Source organism: Palaemon carinicauda, chromosome 18 (genome assembly GCF_036898095.1).
Source record: "Palaemon carinicauda isolate YSFRI2023 chromosome 18, ASM3689809v2, whole genome shotgun sequence".
Lineage (NCBI taxonomy): Eukaryota > Metazoa > Arthropoda > Malacostraca > Decapoda > Palaemonidae > Palaemon > Palaemon carinicauda.
Genome location: NC_090742.1, coordinates 46,193,790 through 46,220,189, shown reverse-complemented (window position 1 = coordinate 46,220,189; position 26,400 = coordinate 46,193,790). Strand labels below are relative to the sequence as shown.

Genomic DNA, 26,400 nt, shown 5'->3' with positions numbered 1-26,400 from the left:
ATTTAATGCTTTGAATATCCACAATGTTTACAGATGTTTTTTTAGCAAATAGATAACATTTTTAAACATGCATTATGTCTTCATTATACTCATTATATTTCCTTTTTTTAAAAATTGGAAAATTTCCTATTTTGAAATATATTACTATTGTGTGATTTTCTTCATCGAAATGCTTCATCGGTGTATTTGCTATGGGTGCTTTGGAAAAATATGCAATAAACCATATACAAAATGAACTTCATTTTGGCCATGCCTAATGAACCAAACTGCTTGAGGTCTACCCTGGACAGGTAGCGTGGTGTCATATCTGCACCACAATTCTGCGCAAAACTAGTTTTTTGGTTCCTGCACAGAGACGCATGATCTCGCATCTTTTCCAGGGAGAGTCAGTCATTCACCAATTTTAGAAGAAGCATCACGCGTGTCACCTCTGCTCCGCCGCGTTTACCGGATATTGCCCTCCAAAGTGGAAATTGGTGCATATCTGACACTACGTTATCGTAAAGAGAGTAAGTTATGCCATCGCTAAATTTTGCATTTTACATTACTGCTTTATTACTTATTACTTTATTAATTACTATAAGTTATGAGTGTATTCGTGTATTATGTTTGTACCCATACCAATCACCATATTGGCTCATAGTGCAGTAAATATGTGATTTGAGGCTAATTTCTAATTTTCGATTTTTTCCTATTTTCAGATTTTGCCATGGCTAAGAGAAACCTGTCGGAGGAAGAGGTTTTGTAGGTTCGCTTCTTGAGTAGTGATGAAGAAGAACCTTCTACATCGACGTTTGAAGCAGTCAGTGTACTTGACGACCTTCACGATGCCGTAACTTGGCAGGAAGAGGAGGAAGAGGCCCAACTTTTGCCTGCTAATCTTAAGGGAGAAGTAGCCGATGTGATGCAAGATTTGGCTATCTCGCATGCAGTTCCTTTGAGTTCCCTCACTCATAGGCCTCCTTCACCGTCTCCTGTGTCCTCTGCAGCGTCTCCTGTGCCTCCTTCAGCGTCTCCTGTGCCTCCTTCAGCGTCTCCTGTGCTTCCTTCAGCGTCTGCTGTGCCTCCTTCAGCGCCTCCTATGCCTCCCTCAGCGTCTCCTGCTGATCCTGACCTTAGTGCCATAGAGCTCAGGAGTAGAAAAAGGAGGAGAGGCCCTCTTTGCCCTGCAGTAGGTGTGGCATTGAAGAGATTGCCGGACAACTCCTACAAGGCTAAGGACAACACAAAGTGGCACTCAGAGCCAAACCCAACAATGCCCCCCATTATGAATATCGATCAGTTTGACAATGCTGGCCCTACCATGAGCGTCATCGAGTGCAGTACTCCTGCAGAAGTTTTTGCCAAGTTTTTGCCGAATTCCTTACTTGCTGAAGTGGTCGTCCCCACCAACGACAAGATCATCATCCTCAGAAACAGGTGCAAGTGGCAAAATGACCCCACCTTCAAAGACCTGACCCTAATGGAGTTCTGTGCGTTCCTTGGGATCCTCATCATGACAGGGGCACGGAAAGATAATCATTTGACATCGTAAGAGATGTTTTCCAAGTCTCAAGGATGTCCCTTCTACAGGAGTGTCATGAGTGAGCGACGCTTCTTCTTTATTCAGAGGGCTCTACGATTTGACAGCATTGCCATGAGGGAGGAACGTGTGAAGACTGACAGATTTGCTGCTATAAGGAGTTTGTGGAACCAGGTCATTGCAAACTGCATTGCAAACTATGAACCAAGTGGGCATCTTACTGTGGATGAGCAGCTCCTCGCCTTCAGGGGACGGTGTGCTTTCAGGATGTACATCCCGAATAAACCAGCAAAGTAAGTAAAAGATTTTAATTATCTTTATATAGATTTTATTGCATTTTCTTCAGTATAAATCTTATTCCTTGTTTATAATTCCTACATATTCATTGATGACTAGAAATATTTTCTTTAATATTGAAATCGGCATTTATTTATTTATATATAAATTATTAACATTCATTCATTATTTATTATGCACAGTACATTCTATTTATGTTCAGTGTGAATCTCATTACATTTTTATAATTACATATTCATTGATGACTAAAAATAATTTTTTTATTATTGTAATTCGCATTTATTCCATTATATATAAATTAACATTCATTATTTATTTATTATGTACAGCATATTTTACTTATATATGTATATTTCATTTTATGTATATTTTTATTTTATTTTATTTTATTTTATATTATTTTATTTTATTTTATTTTCATTGATTACCTGTGAGTGTTAATTGATGACTTAATGATTGCATTTTATTTCTTTTCTCTTAGGTATGGCATCAAGTTAGTTATGGCCTGTGATGCAGAGACATACTACATGTGCGATGCAATTCCCTACTTGGGCAAGGGGACTCCCACTACAAGTACACCCTTGGGAGAGTACTTCACGATGGAGCTAACCTGCCCCTTCAGGACAACTGGGCGTATTATTACCACAGATAACTGGTTTACTTCCTTGCCCTTAGCCAGGGGTCTCTGTCAATTTGGGATGCATCTAGTTGGCACTGTTCTTCCTAAACCTTACACACCTTTTGTGATGCTGACAACACCCCTGGATTTGGGCGAATGTGTGGCCTCGTATAACTACAAGGACAAGGTCACACTTTAGTGCCAACGTGTGAAGACCACAAAAAGGATCCAGATTGTTTCAACTATCCATCACAATCCCACGGTTATTGAAAACCAAAAAAGCCATATTCATATGTTCTATAATGCAACGAAGGGAGGAGTCGACACCTTCGACCAAATATGTTCTGCCCTGACCTGCAGCAGGAAGACAAGGAGGTGGCCCATATGTATCTTCTATGGTGTTCTCAATATTGTGGTGAACAACTCATTCTACATCCACCAAAACTTGCCAGGCAACAAGTTATACAATAGGAGGCAATTTTATGTAGATTTGGCCATGGAACTCGCCCGTGACTGGGCACTTAGTCGACTTGTGCAAAAGAGGTACCTCCCAAGGGACGTGACTTACCTCATTTGCTCTGTTTTTGAGGTAAAAGAGCCCGAAGACGAAGCCCCAGACACTCAAAAACGTAGTGAGAAGCGCCACAGATGCCATTTCTGCCCTTCGACTTCTAATGCCAGGACCAAGCTTCTGTGTGCGAAGTGCCATAAGCCTGCATGTAACTCGCATGTCAACTACGTCTGCGACGAGTGCCATCCCACGTGGTAAGTTTCCCCAATTATTTTTTTTTTACCAGTTTATACTTACTAAATATAATATTTAACATTTTTGCCCTCATCTAGGGTCATTTAAGATTACTTTGTCAAAATTTCATGCACATCCATCATTTATTAGTACTCTAAATTTCCCTTTTATTTCCATTCTTTTCCAGTTTATAGTTACTAGATATATATTTTTTTAATTGTTTTTCCATCATCTAGGATCATTGTAGATGACTTTTGGAAAATTTTATCCAGATCCAATAAGTATTACTACAATAAATATAGCATTCCTTTCACACCAAAAATTTTAGTGATTTTGTGTACAAAAAATATTCACAGCATTTTCTTTTCCTTACAGATTTTGCAGTTTTGCTCCAATCCTTTACATCAATTAACTGAGGAACTCTTCTACTATCAAGAGAATACTTAGTATTAATAAAGTTCATTATTTTTAAGTGTACAGTGCCTGTTATTTGAACAAATTTATATTTGTATACTTATTTTCTTAATTTTGTGAGTAATGTGTTATTTCTATATTCAGGAATTTTTTCTTTTTCACCAATTGAAAGTAAAGTCTTTAAATTAGTAAACTAAAAAAAAAAAAAAAAAAAAAAAAAAAAAAAAGGCCTTAATGGTAAGTAGGTATAAGCGCCCTAAGTGAACGTAACACCAAGTGAATATACCCAAGTCCTGTCTTAAGCATGCTAATTGAATCTTTGACCAACCTTTACTTCCACCTGGTAGAGAGGTGAAAAAACGCAAGAATGTAGGACATCTGGATCAAATTCAAGAATTTGAATCCTTTACACAGAAATAAGACTCAAATCCCCTTCATCTTGGTTTTATTGAGAAAATGAAAATTTATACATATCTAAAAACATAGAATAGGTCAAAAGGTGGAATTATTCATTAATTTTAGATATGTTGAATCATCTTTTGGCTTTGTTTTCCTTGAGGCTGTTGGAAAATACCATAAATGTACCAAAAAAAAAACTTTTCCCTTTCCAAACCAATAGTCGTATTTCTAAGTGGTCTCAGGTCCAAACAATAATTACTCAAGCTAGTAAACATGAGTTTGAAAGCTGTTACCACATGCAGCACATTATTGACTCAATGAATTTGATAACAGATTGTCACGATTCACCTCATTTTATATTTCTCATATCTCAAATAGCATTATTTTTCAAACCAGCAAAATTGAGACGGTTTGACATAAATACATTAATTTTTGCGCTTGAACTCCATGACGTATCTCCAAGTGCTTATACTGTAAAATGATTCGCCTCTCCGGAACAATTATTCTGCCTTTTTAAGAACACTGAAAAAATGTTACCAAGAAGTATTCAAGATGATATTCTGGAAGTTCTATTTGAGCAGCTTAAGCCAGAACAAAGGCATGTTAATGTGATGTATGATGAATTCAAACTTTTTGAGACCTCGCGTTTTTGAGAGGGTTACATCAATGCTTATGCAGAAAATAATGAACATGTTCTTACTTCACATGCTGTGGGTGTAGATATAGCTTGTCATTATGGCGCTCCACATCATATTTTGAGGATAATGCCCTGTTCTAAATTGCCAGCTGATCAGCTGAAGGATTATCTACTTGAGGCAATTAGTGCCATTTGTAGGGTTGGTGGAAGCAGGGTTGCCAGGTTTTCCAAATGAGAAAAGGCCAACGTCTGATCAACTGCAGATTTAAAAGGCCAACATAATAGTAGAAAACGCAGAAAATATATGATTAAGACTTACCAATTTCAAAAAGGCCAAGTTTAGGTATCAAGCGGGAAAAAAGGCCAAATCTGGAGATTTTTTGTCACGAGAAAGGCCAACCTGGCAACCCTTGGTGGACGTGTCATATCAGTAATAGGTGATAACTGTGTAACTAATCGTAGTGTGTATAACAAACTTGGAGGTCCTGTTAAAGTTCCAATACCAACAATTGAATTGAGTGTATTTCTTGTATATAACCTTGTACACATATTCAAGAATATCCAAAACAAATGGATCAATGTTCAGGACAGAGATTGGTGTCCACCATGGATAACACATTATTTAGCACGTTGTTTTGACATTATATAATGACGTAAAGCGATCGTAAGACTACAATTCCAATGACTAAACTAACTTGCACATCGATATATCAAAAACCTTTGCAACGTCAAAGTGTTTTCAATGACAACAGTTGCTGCACTACACGCTATCCAAACATAGCAAGAAATCAGCGAAGATACCATAATTTTTGTTAAGCTTATAACCAATTCGTTAAAGATGATGAATGTCAAAGATCTCTACTCAGATATTATCAACAAATATAGTTGCCAATCACCTTGGACTATGCAATATGAGGCTTTTCAGAAACTACAGGAAACATGCGAAGTTATTTCCTCCCGTGTATGGGAAGGAGGTAAAGGCCGTTCTCTGAACATCACCAAGCAGACTGTTGAAGCTATTACAATTAGCGCTATGACCAATGTGGGAGCTGCTAAACATTTACTTTCAGAATATTATTTTGAGTATGTTTTGATGAGATATTTGCTGATGAAGCTTAAGAAAAGTTCTTTGAACAGGCAAGACAAAGAAGTGGAGGCAGTTTTTATATAGACTGTATAGATATTACTGCTGCTGCCAAGATTAGTAATCTACCAGCTCCTACAAAGCATAGCCTTTTACCAGATAAAAATATATAAAGATTTGCATTTCGTATGCCAATAAGTATTGAGAAAGAATCCGAACTATTTGATGAAATTTGCCTAAGTGATACTGAGGAACTTCTATGATGACCCCCTGAAACATGAAGTTAAATATATTGCAAAATATCTAGTCTATGAATTTCGTGAAAATAAATATGTTGAAGATTATGACTGTGATCTTTTTAGTGATTTTTTAGATAACTTGAAAAGAGGTGAATTAACAATGACCACTATGTCAACTGTGTATTTTGTACATTCAGCATATATTATTCATTCACATTTCTAATTAAGGTGTAATATACATTTTGCAGAATTACTTTCATCTATACAAGCTCCCATAGCTTGCAATAAGGTTACATGTTTTTCTTTAGCTAATACAATTTTGAAACCATTTGTTTATAGTGATAACGACAGGGGGAATCCTGGAGGATACCTTAGGCGTGAAATAAAGCTTTCCAGCTAAATTTGATAATTAAGTTTTATTATTGTGTATATTTTAGTATATGATAACATTAAGCTTTCAGTATACAATAGATTTAAAATCAAAGATAAATGCTTTACATTACCTTTATTTTGCGTTCATAATTCAGTAAACATTTATAAGAACTATTCCTAAACGTTTTGGAAATATTAGTTTACATCTAAAATGATATCATAATACATTTATTTTTAAGAGTATTTATAATTTTTTTTATATATATATGTTCATGTATTTTTTCAGGAATCATAAACAGAATACATTTAATGATCAAATGTAAATTTAGCCCTTTAAATAATGGCAAAAAATCATTAATTGATATTTTAGAACAATAATTACCTAAAAAATGAAAGCATCTGGGTAGTAAAATTGGTTTACTACAAAGTAAATCAACTTAGCAATTGATAGTGGAAAAATAGAAATTTCCAAATTCCCTTTCTATTTTAAGAAAAAATAAGAATTTATATAGTTCTTAAAGAGTTAAACTGATATCTGAGCATAGAAATAAACATAAAAATGAATTTCTGAGGTGAAATGACATAGAAATACTTGTGCCTCATAACTGTAGCATGTATATTGGCTGAAAGCTGGTATGACTCAGCATAGTTGCAAATGACGACCATGGTGGTTATAAGTTCTTCCATTTAAGGTCTCTATGTTTTACACAGTACAATATAAGAGAATTATCTCATCGTGCAAATTTACAGTAAAATTACAGAGAACTAAATTCAAATTCAACGTTTGCTACCAGAAAGTATATACTGTAAATGTATAGTAAATTAATGTACGTTTTCCTTCTCTTGTTATCTGTTTCATTGATGATGTTTCATAAGGTCAAAAGACACAAGGTCTAATCAACAAGGTGGAGTCAACTCCCACCTGGGGTAACTACGTAAGTGATGACTTACCTGATAGGTAACTTAGGTCTTGAGTGGGAAACCCTTCCAGTGCTTACCGGGTTGTCACCGGGTAATGATAAAGTAAAAATCTCCATTTTCTTTAATGTGCTTTTATGAACTGAGGTAGATTTGAGAATTTGCCAACAATTATCGAGTATATATAATGGTGCAAAATATCATATGCTTGTTGTGTTAATAAGTGAAAATATAGTTAACAGGAAATCAAGAAGGACAAGGTGTAATCCTCCATTTCCCCCTCCCCCTAAAATAAGAAAAAAAAAAGTAAATTACGAAAGTAGTGGGTAAGTTTATTATAGGCCACCAATCAAGAGTTTTGACAAGAACATTTTCAGATTGTAGCACTCATTTTGGCCCAAAGGCATACGAAGGCAGTTTGTACATCGAGCTGTTGGAAATACTGCAACTTCCGAAACGTAAAGGACTCAAAGCTGAAATAATGTCAAATTATTATCATTACTAGACAAGCTGCAACCCTAGCTGGAAAGGAGGCCAGCGAAAAAAGGAAATAAAGGAAAATAAACTACATACGGTATATAAGTAATAACTGAACACTATGAAATATTTCCAGATAAGTAACAACAATAAAAAAGATCAGTCATATATAAACTTGTGCCATCCTTATCAACAGATAGATACAAGCTTGTAAAAAGACATAAGGAATTCAATTTCTTAAATAATTATGAAGGAAGTAAAAACTAGATCAAATATTTATAGCAAAGATCCTGCATGTTCAATGCCTGAAAATAAATTATCCCGAAGAAGTGGATATTAGAATGCCCGATAGCGCTATATACTAAAATATTTCATCAGCACCTATTGACTTTTCATGTATAGTAAGTCAGTAGATCCTTGCGACTAAAAGCATAGGTAACGCTTGCGCAGTCATTATAAACGACTGTCTCAGTTGTGAGAAATGCAAATATATTCCCATGTATAGGAATATAGTGCGTCACTTTATATCAACGATATATAAAATAATCAATGTTGCAAGAAACTTTCTCCATTTATAAAACATAGCTTAGTAGAAGAAATACATTTTTATTGGTGGCGTTCGTTTATTAGAAACAGGGATATTCCTTTTTCATGATATGTGTTTCTGCCCGGGCAAGGATTCAAGCCTTAGCGAAGATAAAAAGTAGGGTAACCATTAGACTTAGCTCATTTGGCTGCGGCTGGGAAGAGAGATAAGAGCCGATTTTGCCTCTAATTTAATATTGGCGAATTTAGTGTTTATAGTTAAAATCGAAATCAAACTATCTCCGCCATAACAGCTGCTTGGTAAGTCAGTAGGTATTACTTGGCCGGCTGTTTTATGACAATCTTAATACTAACATTCCAATAATAATAATAATAATAATAATAATAATAATAATAATAATGATAATAATAATAATAATAATAATAATAATAATAATAATAATAATAATAATAATTATTATTATTATTATTATTATTATTATTATTATTATTATTATTATTATTATTATTATTATTATTATTATTAGTTAAGCTACAATCCTAATTGGAAAAGCAAGATGCTATAAGCCCAAGATGTTAAATAAACTACAAGAGAAGTGATGAACAATTGAAATGAAATATTTTAAGAAGAGCGACGACATTAACAAAGATCTCTCATATATAAGCAATAGAAAAAAAAAAAAAGTGGAAGAAATATAAGAGTAAGTTATGTGCCCGAGTATATCCTCAAGCAAGAAAACTCCAACCCAAGACAGTGGAATGACAATGGTACAGAGGCTATGACACTACCCAAGACTAGAAAATAATGAGTTGATTTTGGATTGTTCTTATCCAAGAAGAGCTGCTTATCAAAGCTAAAGAGTCTCTTCTATCCTTTCCAAGAGGGAAGTAGCCACTGAACAATTACAATGTAGTATTTAATCCCTTAAGCGAAGAATTGTTTGGTAATCTCAGTGTTATCAATTGTATGGAGACTGAGGAGAATGTGGAAAGAATAGGCCAGACTATCTGGTATATGTGTAAACAATGAGGAGCCGGAACCAGAAAGACGGATCCAATTTAGTACTGTCTGGCCATTCAAAGGACCAAATAAGATTCTAGAGGTAGTGACGAAACCATTGTGTATTTTCTTAGTATCCCACAAACAAAGTTAAAAAATTAAAATTTTTATCTAATCTTACTGCCACGTTTGCAACATAAAGAGAGCCATTTGAAAAACCTTCTATTGATAAGGACAATCATGGTTTTCCCAATTTTATGTCATAATAAGAATAAGAATCTGGTAATTAAGTAAGGTTTATTGGCTCTTTTCACATTAGCATAGAGAAAAAGGAACACACACATACACACACAAATGTATATATATTATTATTATTATAATTATTATTATTAATGCAATAAGCCCAGGGGCCTCAACAGGGAAAATAGCCCAGTGAGGAAAGGAAACAAGGAAAAATTAAATATTTTAAAGAATAGTAACAACATTAAAATAAATATTTCCTATATAAATTATAAAAACTTTAACAAAACAAGAAGAGAAAGTAGATAGAATAGTGTGACCCTCAAGCAGGAGAACTCTAACCCAAGAAAGCAGAAGACCATGGTACAGAGGCTATGGCACTAATCTAGACTAATTAACATTGGTTTGATTTTGGAGTGTCTTTCTCCTAGAAGAGCTGCTTACCATACTTAAAGAGTCTCGTCTACCCTTACCAAGAGGAAAGTAGCCACTGAACAATTACACTGCAGCAATTAACCCCTTGAGTAAAGAAGAATAGTTTGGATATCTCAGTGATGTTTGCTACACACACACACACACACATACATACATATATATATATATATATATATATATATATATATATATATATATATATATGTATATATATATGTTTTTATATACATATATATATGTATATATATAAATATATATATATATATATATATATATATATATATATATATATATATATATATATATATATTTATATATATATATATATATATATATATATATATGTATATACACACACACACACACATATATATATATATATATATATATATATATATATATATATATATATATATATATATATATATAAATATATATAGTATATATGTATATACACACACACATATATATATATATATATATATATATATATATATATATATATATATATATATATATATATATATTTGGGCTCAAGCCATGTCGTCCTGATGGAAGTTCCCCTTAAAGTAGCTTCCTAAGGGATATATATACTACAGTGATATTCCCAGAGAATTTTACCTTTAGGTATCCAGAATTCCAACTCCTGGCGCGAATATCCTTAAATTTTCTCTCAAGGATATCGCACAATATCAGGGACGTATTCTTGACACGCCTCATAGCAATCTGCATCCCTAATAGCGTTTACGCTTCGAGGAGATGTGGCAAAATAAATGGGAGCCGTATCAAGGCTACCCCGTTCTCGTACTACTATTGAGTATGATAACAGCGCCTTTCCCACGATGGCGGACATTCCTTTTTTTGTAGCGATTTCGATCGGTGGTATTCCCTGGTGATCTAACTTTTCGATCGTTTTACAGGGTTATTATTATGCTTTCTCCATCTTCTTCCGCCTCTGGAAAGTTGAGTATCGGGTCTTTACTATGAGTATATTTTAGCTCCTGTTTCACAATGAAATTAGAGTATTTTATTGTGCCTGAGAGCTAGGCCAGTTACTGGAGGCGCCATGGGTGCCGTCGTTCGTTAGGCATGTGTTATTTAGATAGTAGAATGACTTCCAGTTTTAAATAGCCTTATTTGATTATTCTAATTATTTAGCTATTTAGGCAATTATTCTTGTAAAGATTTGATAATGTGCATAATTTTTTCCTTTATCTCTGTCGATCGTATAGTTAGAGTTTTGGTGATTTAGGTAACCGAGATATCATCTAGCCTAGGTAACTAACCTAGACGTTTTACTATACGTTCAGACATTCCCCGGTTACACTCGTGTATTGTTTTCATTCAGTGGAGACTGATACCTCCTAGAATGTTATGAAACATTGCACGTCTCTTCGGAGATTTAAGGGTAATCTCTTTCCCTCTGATTGTAGCCTCAGGCTACAACCCTAATGGCTGTGCCTTGAATTTTATTCAGACATGGCTAACTTAGGGTTTGTCCTGCCTCTTCCCTTAACCGTTGGGTGTGGTATACCGGCAGGTTTTGGGATTTAGTCAAAATCTCAGAGTATTTAGACTTATGTCGGCGACCTGCCGGCAGGGCGAATGGGTTGTAGGATACCATCATTCCCTGCTGGCTAGGTGGCCGGCAATGGAGGTTAGCCCTCATTAGCCGCACTCGAAGCTATGGTAGGATACCATCTTCTCCTTGCAACTAAAAAACTAGTCCTGTGCCACAGTCCTCTGGGCTGAAGAGTAATATTCTTTAGCCTAGGATAACGTGGCACTGGAACTCTGTTTCTTCTTTGTTGAGAGGAGGCGGCAGTGCCGCCATCCCCTTAACTGCGTCGGCAATCTCTGGGATGGAGAACTGAGTCTCTCCTGTCACCCGGGATTCTGCCAATACTGAAACGGAGTTTCTTTTAACAGGTGGTAGGACTGACAATTTTGCCAGTTCCTTTCACACTCGTTACAGGACTCTGTTCCCTACCCCTCTGTCCACTTTTGATGGCTGAGCCATTGTCTTTCTTTAGGCCAGCATCTTGCAACCTTACCATTGCCGGTAGGTTGCCGGAGCCAGCCAGACTCCATCTCTTGCCATGACTTTGGCTGATGGCAGGGCATACAGCCGCCAACCACATCATCTGCCGGCTGCTATGGTCCCTGCCTTTAGCTGTTGACTGCCGGCAGCCAAGATGGCTGCCGACAACTGGAGACTGTCGGCAAATGCCAGCTCAGCCGGCGGCCAAGATGGCTGCCGGTAGCTGGCGGCTGCCACTGCCGGCGGCCATGATGGCCGTGAGTGGGAAGTCCCTTCTGTCCCCAAGGTTCTTCAGTCCTCCCTTGGACTGCTGCTACAGGTTCTGTTGCCGGGGTACTGCCAGCCAGGCCGGCAAAGATAGTGCTGATCAAATCCTGTCACGGTCGCCATGCGCCGAATTTTAATTTACAAACACCGGGAATTAGATAAGGATAATTAAAATGTAAAAAAAAAATTAAAATTCAGCGCATGGCGACCGTGACAGGATTTGATCAGTTGCCTCTTGCAGTTTCCTATCAATAATAGTTCCTTTATCTGAAAGTACAGTGAAAGAACAATTTGTCGTTATGTCATTGAGCTCGTTAAATTCATCATTGATAGATACACTAGTAGCTAGAAAATAAGAATGGCAAGGGATATTATAATATGTACCTTTTTCAGCATTAGAATTTTCGGCCCTTAGTGGTTTCGAGGCTAAACTATCTTTACCATTAAGTGAAGTAAGATTAATTAGGATCCTATCAACATTTCCCATAAGCATTATTCCTGAAGTAGTCTCAATATACACAGACGAATTAGGACTCCCTATCACTATATCTCTTCCCAAAAGACAATGTGAAAATCTGCCGTCTAAATTCTACGATGAACAGGTAATTGACTGGAACTGTCAATTAAAGGGAGAAGAGGTCATCCTTCCTAGGTATGACTTTGTTTGATTAAGTATTACCATGATAACACTAGCTCTGTTCAAAATCCCAGGTGTGGAATTATATAGGTAGCACTAGTGCCGGTGTACGAAGTACACAATGCAGATAGAAGTAACCAGTACAGGTATTATGAAGAGAAATTGTTTTATAATTTTCTTTCAGTCTGAGAGTGGCACTCATCATTTCTTCCTTCAAGAAAGAATATAGTCTCTGTACTCGTTACAGGTATAATCCCATTGTCATACTACATTCGTTTTACTAAACATCTCTTTTAGTCATTTATTGGGAATAAATGTCTATTAGAATGTAGTGCATCCACTTTCGCCAGACAATTGTATGTATACATGCCAGAGTTCTTCAACTTACCAAAGTATGTATCCCTCATATATGTGTATGCATCAAATAATAGATATAAGAGACACTGATGTTATTTCAGCAAAATATACAACTATGAGACCCTTTGTATATTCAGTGTATACTTATGTTTGGTCATACAATATATGTTAACCTCGAGACCCCTTTTCTACTGTCTAGATGACTCTTCCCTGTAGGAGGCAGCAAGCACTAACATTGTTTATGATTAGTGATGGTGACAAATAACGGTGACGTCACTCGTCTGAATTGGTCCCCATGACCATAGAAAAGGTTGCTATAAGGTTAAGGCACTGATGAAAATCCACAGATACACTAATGCTCTGGTATGCTTCCATCAGCACGACATGGCTTGAGCCCAAAAAACGGATTTTGGGCAAAGCAAAAAATCTATTTTTGGGTGAGATAGCCATGTCGTCCTGATGGACCCACCCATCTCATCTAAAAAGAAAAGATCTTCACAGTATCCCCCCCGTGGTACTGTATCTGTAACACCATGCTCAATGCTACAAGGAATGTCCGCCATCGTGGGAATGGCGCTGTTATCATACTCAATAGTAGTACAAGAACGGGGTAGCCTTGATACGGCTCCCTTTCATTTTGCCACACCTCCTCGAAGCGTGAACGCTATTAGGGGTGCAGATTGCTATGAGGCGTGTCAAGAATATGTCCCTGATATTATACGATATCCTTGAGAGAAAATTTAAGGATATTCGCGCAAGGAGTTAGAATTCTGGATACCTAAAGGTAAAATTCTCTGGGAATATCACTGTAGTACATATATCCCTTAGGAAGCTACTTTAAGGGGAACTTCCATCAGGAGGACATGGCTATCTCACCCAAAAATATATTTTTCGCTTCGCTCAAAATCCATTATATATATATGCGTGTGTATATTGTTCCAGTTTCCATAAACTATATACAGTTATCCATTTCTTAACGAAACTTACTTATTGATAATATAATTGTAAATATGTTTCTTAATAGTTATATACAAAGTCTTATTGTGTGCAAGTAAAAAATTAAATTTTCAGTATAGGATAAAAGAAGAGAAGCTTTATATATGAATTGGTAACGATTCAGCATCAAAGAAACATTTCGGAAGAGTTATAGGAAGTATTATCGAGAAGTTTGAAATAGATTAAATTCCAATGCGTTTGTAAATTTACACATCATAAAAGTATCTGTAACAATCTCAAACTCTTTCTAAGAGCTAAAAATCATCTTTACAAATCATTCCATCAACGAATATGATGCAATGACATTTTCATATAGTGAACATCCCGATTAAATAACAATTGGCAAAAGTCTTAAATCAACCTTGACTATTCAAATTAAGAAAATAATTAATATCAGACCACGTTACAAGAGTACTAATACCTTACCACCAACCAGTATCTGCAAACTGACGACATCGTATTCACAGGGACATCAAATGGTACACGAATGATGTTTCTGTAAGACTTTATCAATCACCCTTAGGGATCCCCCCGGTTACACAATAGTACCTTCTTCTACCCGGTGTTAACTCAGATTAAAACCTGTAAAGATTCCATCCACATGTTTGACAACTCAAAATACGTGATCAGGCCAAAAATTCATTGATGAAGATTGCAACCCTATTCATAAGTAGCGCGTTATTATTCTAAAAAAATTCCAGATGTACAACAACCCATCAAAATTATTTGATTTACGAAACATCTGTGGGATAACCCTGAAAAGTTTTCAAAACATGTCTTAAAAAAATTAATTAGATGCACAATGCCTATTTTGTAACCTGATTAAGCACAGCAAGGAGCTGGTTTTCCCATGGAATGGAAGTTCATACTGCATATAAATGTATGCCTACTCTAGAATAAATATACCAGATTTTTCGTTGAATGACTAGTCATTACATTTTTTCAATATCCAACAATAGAAGGCCTTAGTGGAGACATGTATATAATCATTGCCCAATTAGACAACGCCTAGTGTCAATATAAAGTAAAAGCTTCTATATACATGTTTCAGCTTTTAAATATAGATGATTAGGTCATAAACCCATTGATGATTATGTCTCACCACATTTCATCCTAAGAAAATGTTTCTGGATAACTATTGTCGGATGGGGAAAACGCTAGGCGAAGCTATCTAAATTCTAAAAACATAAAATTTTCTATCAGAAATTATTCTTGTGAAACTATATAAAAAATAAAAGATAATAAATAATTTTTTCCCACCAAATACCCAAAGAGACTAAAATAATAAACTTATAATGTTGAAACCTTACAGTGCTTATAAACTTCAATGATGTAAGATCAACACTAAAATATGAGATTGGATATAGGAGAAATAATTAGGAAATTAAACCTTAGATGAAAATTAAGATAAAACATTAGACAAGAAACTTAGATATAAGGATATAAGAGGAAAAATTTTGAGAAAGAAAATTCTATTAAAGTAAATTAGCAATTACATTATCCATTTATCCATTTAAATATTCAGTGATGAAAAGAAACGCTTAAAAGTAAATCCCTGTTTGCAAAACACCAGTTTTTAATCCTAAGATTTTATATAGATTTTAAACTATTATGTTTAGACAAAACTTCAAAAGAATACTGTGTACAGTAACAGAAATGAAGTCTTTCCTTTCCCCAAAGGCAATAGTTGAATTATCACTCAGCTTCTTACAGACAAAAAAAAAGAACAAAAGAGAGAGAGAGAGAGAGAGAGAGAGAGAGAGAGAGAGAGAGAGAGAGAGAGAGAGAGAGAGAGAGAGAAACTCACATACAAGTCAATACCACTTGTGTCAAGCATCAGAAAAAGAGTCTAATTCAAAATCTGGAGATCTTAGTATAGGGTACGATCTAACGTACCCCTTTCACTCACCCAAAAATCCACTCTGTTCTTAAATTATATCTTGGGATATAATTTCTGGATACCAGATAATTAATATTTTACGGAGCCTACTTAACATGATTTTTTCTATATATAGAAAAAAATATTACATTAATAACAAGAGCAGTCAGAGATTTCATATGTCCGGTGATGAATACTGAAAACATTTTCCTAAAGTCTACGGATATCACTACCAATTTCCATATGCTGACTGGAAAAGTGCAATGTTGATCCAGAATCGTGATCTTGATCCGTATCACCTCCAGAATTTCATGGTTTCTTTGGATGCATAATTTCAATATATTGCTAAAATTTAGTCAAAATCCGATGTGTCAATTTGTTTTAACGTAATCTTCAAAATTGTGATAAATGCAAATGTGGATCTAGAATTCGGTAACAGTTCATTTCCGAAAGTTGATGGACTCGTCCATGAACTAAGATCTATCTGCATGAAAATTTCGTAAAATTCCGTCAGTTTGTTTTAACGTTACATTTAAACTGGCGAATAATGTAAATCCGGTTCTAGAATATGAATCTGGATCCGTATCATCTCCAAAATTTAATTGGGTCGTCAGTGACGCAAAATATATCTGCGGTGAGAATTTCGTCAAAATCCATCGAGTAGTTTTGACATAATTTTGTCCACAGACAGAGAGACAAGTAAATAAATAAATCGCCCTGTCCACAGACACGCAGACAAATAAATAAATAAACCGACTCAAAATTATAACCTGCTTGGCACAGGTAATGAACTGTATGTGAAATACTTTTCCCATTGTAATTTTACGTCACAAAAGGGTAACCTTTGCATGGGCAAATTTCCCACTTTCCTGATTTAGTATCCAATCCTTTCCAACATTATCAAACACTCCTTTTATCCTTTCAATGTGTTCTCCCTATAGTAAACTCTAAATAAATATAACCTGAATGTAAACAACAATACTATTCACAGTTTCTTTACTGATCCATATCAAACATTGAAATATAAGCCAAAACACATGTATTCTATATGTCACCAACATTACTGGAGAGGGAAATTCACTTAATTATATGATCTATATAAATACCTTGGCCCGAATGCTGGTCTAGATATATCCTGATGTCATGAGGCTTCACACACCGCATGTGGTTTCTGGGTCTTTGATTCATAACTGATATTTTGATATGTAGTCGTTATCGTTAACGAGGTAATTCAACAATGACGAGCAAGTTCTGCACTTCTTGTACGACTGGTTTTGAAATTCGGCTTACCAATCATTTCAAAAGTGATAATATCCGTGGGAGAAATTACGTAAGTCTTAATAGGTAAGTATAAAGTAAACTCTATACTCTTTATTGTAGATGAGTTACGCCTCAGCATCCATCTGCACAAATCCTCATACTAATTATTTTGTTCTACAATTAGCTGAGAGATAATCTAAGGGAATTATGGAAATAAATAGTACTTGCTATTCAAGTTAAAATAAATTGATGTACACGTTATAAATATTTTTACATTGTATTATAAATGTGTATATGATTTTTTTAGATGTCAAGGTTACAATGTGGTACAAAAGCCAAAGCAAGTATCATTTTGGCCTTTAAAGGAAAATCAGGGTCATTATTCCCATTTTGGCCTTTAAAGGAAAATCAGGGTCATTATTGTACTGCCTGGTTGCTCGGACTGCAGCTATATGTCTTTGCAGGCTTTGTGCTAGATGAAAAAAAAAAAAAAAAAAACATCCCTTTATTTGGACTCCTGGAAAGCATTCTGTCATAGCACCAATAGCTGCTTGTTTGTTCAAAGTCACAATGGATACACTCCGGTCTTAGATTAGGTACCAATGATTTAACCACTTCAAACATGCGTAGGTAAGTTGAACGTTGCTTATTTATTAGAAAGATATACAGAATTGGATGAACACCATCAAGTATTTTTGCCAAAATACAATATACTTGCGAGAATAAAATAGGGGCTATGTTGAATGTACCGTCAACAAACCATGTTGATTCTACTAGATAATGTACCCAGGATTCCCTTCCAAATATAATGATACGGTTACTCTCTGGACCACTATCAGCCAAAAGAAACCTTTCTTCCGATAAGTTATCAGGTTTATACATTTTATATGCAGTCGGAAAGGCCAACTGCAGAAGATCGGTAGGATTTGCTGACGCTAAGCTAATATCATTTCTTTTTCGTCTAATTATTTTCTTCATGCTGTCCAACGTTGGTAATGATGCTTGCACTGATAAAGGCACACCGGATATACATTCATTTATAAGAACACTAGGTACTTCTTGTGATTCTTCTGCACAGCGTTTTAAATTTACTTTTACCTTAGCAACTTGTACACTTGCTGCAGAGGAAGAATGAGTGTGTTCATTTATTTTCTTTATCACATTGCTATTCCTGGTGTGGATCCGTCCATTGCATCTTCCCCTTTGTTTGCAGCGCCCAAATTTAATGCTTGGATCACTCTTGGATGATTTATCAAAAAAGTAAATAAAACCAACGTGGTGAAATTTCCCTTTTCCGCTTTTGGAAAGAATATCTGTTTCCATTTTGAGGGCTTGAGGAGGACTGATTAAAATATTAAGAAAATATTTACTCTTTTTTAAATAAAAAAGTAAACAGACTTGTTATGCTTGTAAACAATGTAAGCAAACGACCTTGGTAAACTATAAAATTATTAAATTTTCAGAGCTATCCAGCAAAAAAAAAAGAGAGAGAGAAAAAAAAAACCATTGCTCCATATGCTTATAATGGGAGCACTTATTTTTTTGACGGTGGCGAATCAGCGGTGGTGAAACAGCGTCGGAGGCGAATGGGCGGTGGCTAACTGTCAGTGGCTAACTGTCGGCGGCGAATCGGCAGCGGCGAATGGTCCCATCCCCATATATATATATATATATATATATATATATATATATATATATATATATATATGTGTGTGTGTGTGTGTGTGTGTGTATATATATATATATATATATATATATATATATATATATATATATATATATATATATATACACACATATATATATATATATATATATATATATATATATATACATATATATATATATATATATATATATATATATATATATATATATATATATATATATATATGTATATATATACACATATATATATATATATATATATATATATGTGTAGATATATATATATATATATATATATATATATATATATATATATATATATATATTTATATATATATAAAGTTTAAAACACTCCCAGAACACTAATACTACTCCCAGATATTTGCCCAAACAACCTCTCTAACGTTTACAACACTTCCAGCAGACTAAGATTACTGCCAGATCTTTGCTCAAATAACCTCTCTAACGTTTACAACACTTCCAGAAGACTAATACTACTGCCAGATCATTGCTCAAATAACCTCTCTAACGTTTACAACACTTCCAGAAAATTAATACTACTGCCAGATCTTAGTTAAAAAAACCTCTCTAACATTTAAAACACTTCCAGAAGACTAATATTACTGCCAGATCATTGCTCAAATAACCTCTCTAACGTTTAAAATTCTTCCAGAAAACTAAAATTGCTGCCAGATCTTTCCTCAAACAACCTCTCTAGCGTTTAAAACACTTCCAGAAGACTAATATTAGTACCAAATCTTTGCTCAAACAACCTCTCTAACGTATAAAACCCTTCCAGAAGACTAATATTACTGCCAGATCTATACTCAAACAACCTCTTTAACATTTAAAACAATCTCAGAAGACTAATATCTTTGCCAGATTTTTGCTCGAACAACCTCTTTAACGTTTAAAATACTTCCAGAAGACTATGATTACTGCAAGATCTTTGCTCAAACAACCTCTCTAACGTTTAAAACACTTCCAGAAGACTAATATTACTGCCAGATCTTTGCTCAAACAACCTCTCTAACATTTAAAACACTTCTAAAAGACTATTATTACTGCCAGATTTTTGCTCAAACAACCTCTTCAACATTTAAAGCACTTCCAGAAGACTAATATTACTGCCAGATCTTTGCTCAAACAACCTCTCTAACGTTTAAAACACTCCCAGAAGACTAAGATTTCGGCCAGATCTTTGCTCGAGCAACCTCTCTAACAATTAAAATACTGCCAGAAGACTATGATTACTGCTAGATCTTTGCTCAAACAACCTTTCTAACGTTTAAAACACTTCCAGAAGACCAATATTACTGCCATATCTTTGCTCAAACCACCTTCCTAATGTTTAAAACACTTCCAGAAGATTAATATTACTACCAGATATTTGTTCAAACAACCTCTCTAACGTTTAAAATACGTCCAGAAGACTAAGATTACTGCCGGATCTTCTCTCAAACAACCTCTTTAACATTTAAAACACTTCCAGAAGACTAATATTACTGCCAGATCTTTGCTCAAACAACCTCTCTAATGTTTAAAACACTTCCAAAAGACTAAGATTGCTGCCAGATCTTCGCTTGAACAACCTTATAACGTTTTCAATACTTCCAGAAGACTAAGATTACTGCCAAATCTTTGCTCAAACAACCTATCCAACTTTTAAAACACTTCCAGAAGACCTCTATTACTGCCAGATCTTTTCTCAAATAACCTCTCTACTGTTTAAAATACTTCCAGAAGACTAATATCACTACTAGATAGTTCCTCAAACAACCTCTCCAACGTATAAAACACTTCCAGAAGACTAAGATTACTGCAATATCTTTGCACAAAGAACTTTTTCAACATTTAAAACACTTCCAGAATACTAATATTACTGCCAGATCTTTGGTCAAACAACCTCTCTAACGTTTTAAACACTTCCAGAAGACTAAGATTACTGCCACAACTTTGCTCAAACAACCTCTCTAACGTTTTAAACACTTCCAGAAGACTAAGATTACTGCCAGATCTTTGCTCAAACAACATCTCAAACGTTTGAAACACTTCCAGATGACTAAGATTACTACCAGATCTTTGCTCAAACAACCTCTCTCACGTTTGAAACACTTCCAGAAGACTAAGATAACTGCCGGATATTTGTTCAAACAACCTCTCTAACGTTTGAAACACTTCCAGAAGACTAAAATTACTGCCAAATATTTGCTCAGGGACAATCTATAAGAGCTGAGAAAGGCAACGTCTATCCTTTCCTTTGCCCTTGCGCTGTCCGCTGAAGAGAATGATACATTGGAAGAAAAAGTCTACTTCAGAAGGCAAATCAAGTTAGATTTTTTTAATGATTCACCTTTTTGCGTTATTTATTGATGGAGTACTCTCATGAAGCCGCATTATTGAAAACATAGCAACTGACGTTTCAGGTTTTGATCATGATCGTGATCACTGACAGATGTGAATTCATTTGCAAAAAAAAACGTATATTATTTTTCATTTTCCACTTACATAACACCTTGACTGTTTACTACCTATACATTTTCAGTGGAGTCTGCAGCAGTAGCCTTCGAGTAATATATTTTTTTTTCTTTGGACGATGTACTATCCTACATATCGGGGGTTCTGTAAAATGAAATAATTCAAAGGTGCACTTCCTTAATTAATATTTCACAAACGGAATTATCTTAATAGTAGTAACTAATGGTTTGTAATAGCCAAACAATACACACACACATACACACACACACGAGCACACATGCACTCACAAACACATAGAGAGAGAGAGAGAGAGAGAGAGAGAGAGAGAGAGAGAGAGAGAGAGAGAGAGAGAGAGAGAGATATTCTTATGAAATAACAGTAATAACAATATTCAGTAATAATGGCGCTTAAATCTCTGCGCTCAAATACTACTGCGGTCTATTATCAATTGTCTAGCTCTCGATTATCGGAGCTCATTTTCTCTTACGCTCCGAAGTCACCTCACGAATGTAAGAACAGTAACAACATTAAAATAGATGTTGATATACAAACGATATAAATAGACTTATGTCAGCCTATTCAACATAAAAGCATTCACTGCAAGTTTGAACTTTTGAACTATGTGTGTGCATGTGTCAGTATACACACAAATGCATACATCCATACATACACACACACACAGACACACACACACACACACACACATATATATATATATATATATATATATATATATATATATATATATATATATATATATATATATATATATATTAAATGAGTGATTGAATAAATAACTTTTCCAATAGAATTAATGAAACACCTGACCCAGTACCAAAGGTAAAAGTAGTAGTAAAAATGCATTGAAAGCATAAAAAGAGGCAAAACATCAGGAAAAGATGGCCTAACAATTGATTCAATATTAGGTGGAGTAGATTTCATAGTAGTAAAACTGTCTTAACTTTACACAATATGTCTGCAAGAATGCTCTATACCTACATCTTTGAAAAACATTATCATTGCACTAATTTACAAAAAGGGTGACACCACAGGACTTAAAAATTACCGTCCAATAAAGTATAAAATAAAAAATAGAAAGGCAACTAGACATTAATCAACCAAGAAGGCAGGTAGGCACAAGTAGTTGGTAGTCAACAACAGACCATATCAATGTAATTAACCAGCTACTGGAAAAATCAACATAGTATGACAAACCACTATGTATTGCATTTATAGCGTACGAGAAAACGTTTAATTTTGTAAAAATATCAGCAATCATGAAAGCCCTTAAATGACAAGGAATAGATGAATCTTAACTTAGAACACTTGAAGATATCTATTCAGGAATCACAATTCTAAAACTACTTGAAGATAATGAAAAATATCCGATTGAATTAGGAGTTAAATAGGGAGACCTCATATCTCCTAAATTATTATCAGCAAGCATAGATGAAGTCTTAAGAATTTAGACTGGGAAAATGTATGAAATAATATTAAGGGGGAATACCTAACAACTGAAGCTTTTCAGATGACTTAGTTGTGTCTAGTGGATGATGGAAAGAACCATAAAAGACGATAGAAGATTTGAATACAGAAAGCAGAAATGTTGGATTGAAAATTAATGTGATTAAAACTAATGTTCAATGTAAATGCAGAAAGGCCACAAATAAAGACTTATGGATGAACCTCTGAAGATTGTTAATGAATATGCATACTTAGGACAGAGAGCAAGTGTATTCCAAGGACACGAAGAAGGGTAAGCTTTGGATAGAGAGCTTTTGATAATGAAAATAAGATTATGAAAATAAAAATGCCACTTTCTCTAAAAAGAAATTTATTTATTCAGATGGTCCTACCAGTTTTAACTCATGCATCAGTAACTTGGAACCTTATTAAAGCCTTAAAACTTAAAGCTAGGTAGTACGTTGGCCAGGGCACCAGCCACCCGTTGAGGTACTACTGCTAGAGATTTATGGGGTCCTTTGACTGGCCAGACAGTAGTACATTGGATCCTTGTCTCTGGTTATGATTAATTTTCCCTTTGCCTACACATAAACCGAATAGTCTGGCCTATTCTTTACAGATTCTTCTCTATCCTCATACGCCTGATAACACTGATATTACCTAACAATTCTTCTTCACCCAAGTGGTTAACTACTCCACTGTAATTGTTGAGTGGCCACTTTCCTCTTGGTAAGGGTAGAAGAGACTCTTTAGCTATGGTAAGCAGTTCTTCTAGGAGAAGGACACTCCAAAATCAAAACATTATTTTCTTATCTTAGGTAGTGTCATAGCCTCTGTACCATGGTCTTTCACTGTCTTGGATTAGAGTTCTCTTGCTTGAGGGTACACTCGGGCACACTATTATATCTTATTTTTCTTCCTCTTGTTTTTTAATGTTTTATAGTATATATAGGAAATATTTATTTTAATGTTGTTACTGTTCTTAAGATATTTTATTTTTTCCTTGTTTTCTTTCCTCACTGGGCTATTTTCCCTGTTAGAGCCCCTGGGCTTATAGCATCTGGCTTTTTCAATTACAGTTGTAGCATAGCAAGTAATGATAATAATAATAATAATAATAATAATAATAATATATAAGCTAGTTACAACTCAAAGAGCTATGCAAAGAATAATGATGGGAATAAAATTAAGAAACAGAAAAATGTCAACATGGATAAGAGCGTAAAGTAAAGTAGAGGATATTCTAACAACATGTAAGAAAAGAAAATGGACAAGGGAATGACATACAATGATAATAACATAATGGGTTCCTAGAAATTTCAAACGAAGCAGGGAAAAGAAGAGAAGACGATGGATTTACGAACTAAGAATGTTTTCGGGTGTGGACTGGCATAGAAAAAAACGTAAACAGACGCAATTGGAAGGACATGTCCGAGGTCTTTGTTATACAGTGGAGTAGTAACTGCTGCTGATGATGATGATGATGATGATAGTTATCTTACCACAGCATTTTTACAGGGGTTATGACCGGGTTGGACTCACTAAGAGCACAATGGTGCTGGCGATAAAGAATCATTATTGACATTTTTTTTTCTAATACATTGATAATGCTACAACTTTTTCAATAATGCAATGCTATAGGTTGGCCCAACATATCTAATGGGAAAGGAACGAATTTATATATTAATCAACTTTTTTGATGTTCACCATGATGAATAGAGCCAGATTATAATGTTGGTCTCAATACGTGAAAATCTGTATAATGCCAATGAATTTGGTTAATTGCGATAAAAAAATAGCAAATAACACCAACCATAAATCCATTGTTGGCAGAAGTAGAGTCTGGTCACAAATATCCAATCGCCTACCAAGGTAGGAGGACTCTCATGAGGTCAGTTAACATCACGTTCTCTTTCCTGAACCAAGGTCTTTATATCAAGATCTTGGTCTGAACCCATTGGTATAAATGCGATGGGTTTGGACTTGCCCCTTCATTTCACACCTATAGTTTCCAAGGCACCAGCCACCCGTTTAGATAGTACTGCTAGAGAGTTACTGGGTCCTTTGTCTGGCCAGACAGTACTACATTTGATCCTTACGTGTGATGATTTTTTACCTACTTTTAAGAATTTCATTTATAGTAATTGCCAACAGCATTAGAATAGTTTAATTCAAAGTAAGATGAAAGTTATAACAAATGGTATATCCCCTTCGAGGTATAACGTGATGCCCCGAAAGTGGGAGACTACTCTTTGTCGTCTCCGCATTAGTCGCACTCGGATGACACAGGAGTTTCTGCTAACTGGCCAACGCCAACGATATTGCAATGGGTGTTTGATACCCTTGACAGAGAGGCATTTGTTGACTGAATGCCGCACTTATAGCAGAGAAATAAATAGATATCTGTTTGAGGCTCAAGGTGAGAACGGCAGGTTCATCCTTGCCAAGATCCTTTGACATGATGTGTCGTACAATGCTAGTGGACCTTTTAGATTTCTTTCAGAAGCAGGTCTTCTGAAAGTTATTTAACTTTTATAATGGCACATTTGCTTTCATAGTTTTAATTGAATATTCTTTTATTCTTTATTCATATTAAACAATATTGGCGTCGATGACCTTCGATGTCCGGATGCCAGAAAACTTCAAATCTATAAATCCATCAGATTATAGATGATTTTTCTTTGCTCTACACATGTGCCGAATAGTCTGGCCCATTTTTCCCTATTCTCCTCTGTCCTCATACACCTTTAAACACCGAGATTACCAAACAATGCTTCTTCGCTCAAGGGGTTAACTACTGCTCTGTAATTGTTCAGTGGCTACTTTCCGCTTGGTAAGGGTAGAAGAGACTGTGACTATGGTAAGCAGCTCTTCTAGGAGAAGGACACTCCAAAACCAGATCATTGTTCTCTAGTCTTGGGTAGTGACACAGCCCCTGTACCATGGTCTTACTGTCTTGAGTTAGTCCTATTATTTCTTCACCTCAAGTTTCCTGAAAGTTTTTATACTTTACATATGGAAGATCTAATTTAATGTTGTTATTGTTCTTAAAATGTTTTATTCTAACTGATTAATCTGTGATCCTTCCAATGACTCTGTTTAGAGGTAAAAGGTACATATGTGTTTCTACACGGTGAAAATTATGCCTATTACTACATCAAAAGAAGTATTGGTGATCTTAAAGTGTTTCTACAAGGGGCAATTTCTTTCGAACCACATAACACATATATTGGATATATTTAACAATAAAACCAAACTTATCCTCATGTGTTCTAGGTTTCATTAGAACTTCACCTTACAAGATTATATAATTATGGTTTTTTAATTATTAAATTGATCATATAAAATGCTATTATTTATTGATGACCATTACCTCATTTTAAGGTAGCTACTAGAAATTTGGGTTTAG

The 26,400-nt window shown here is 35.0% G+C and overlaps 1 pseudogene; it reads left to right on the top strand.

The window, feature by feature from the left end:
* LOC137657275 (piggyBac transposable element-derived protein 4-like) overlaps nt 1–7,081 on the top strand; it is an 11,234-nt pseudogene extending 4,153 nt beyond the window's left edge.
* The last annotated feature ends 19,319 nt before the right edge of the window (nt 7,082–26,400 follow it).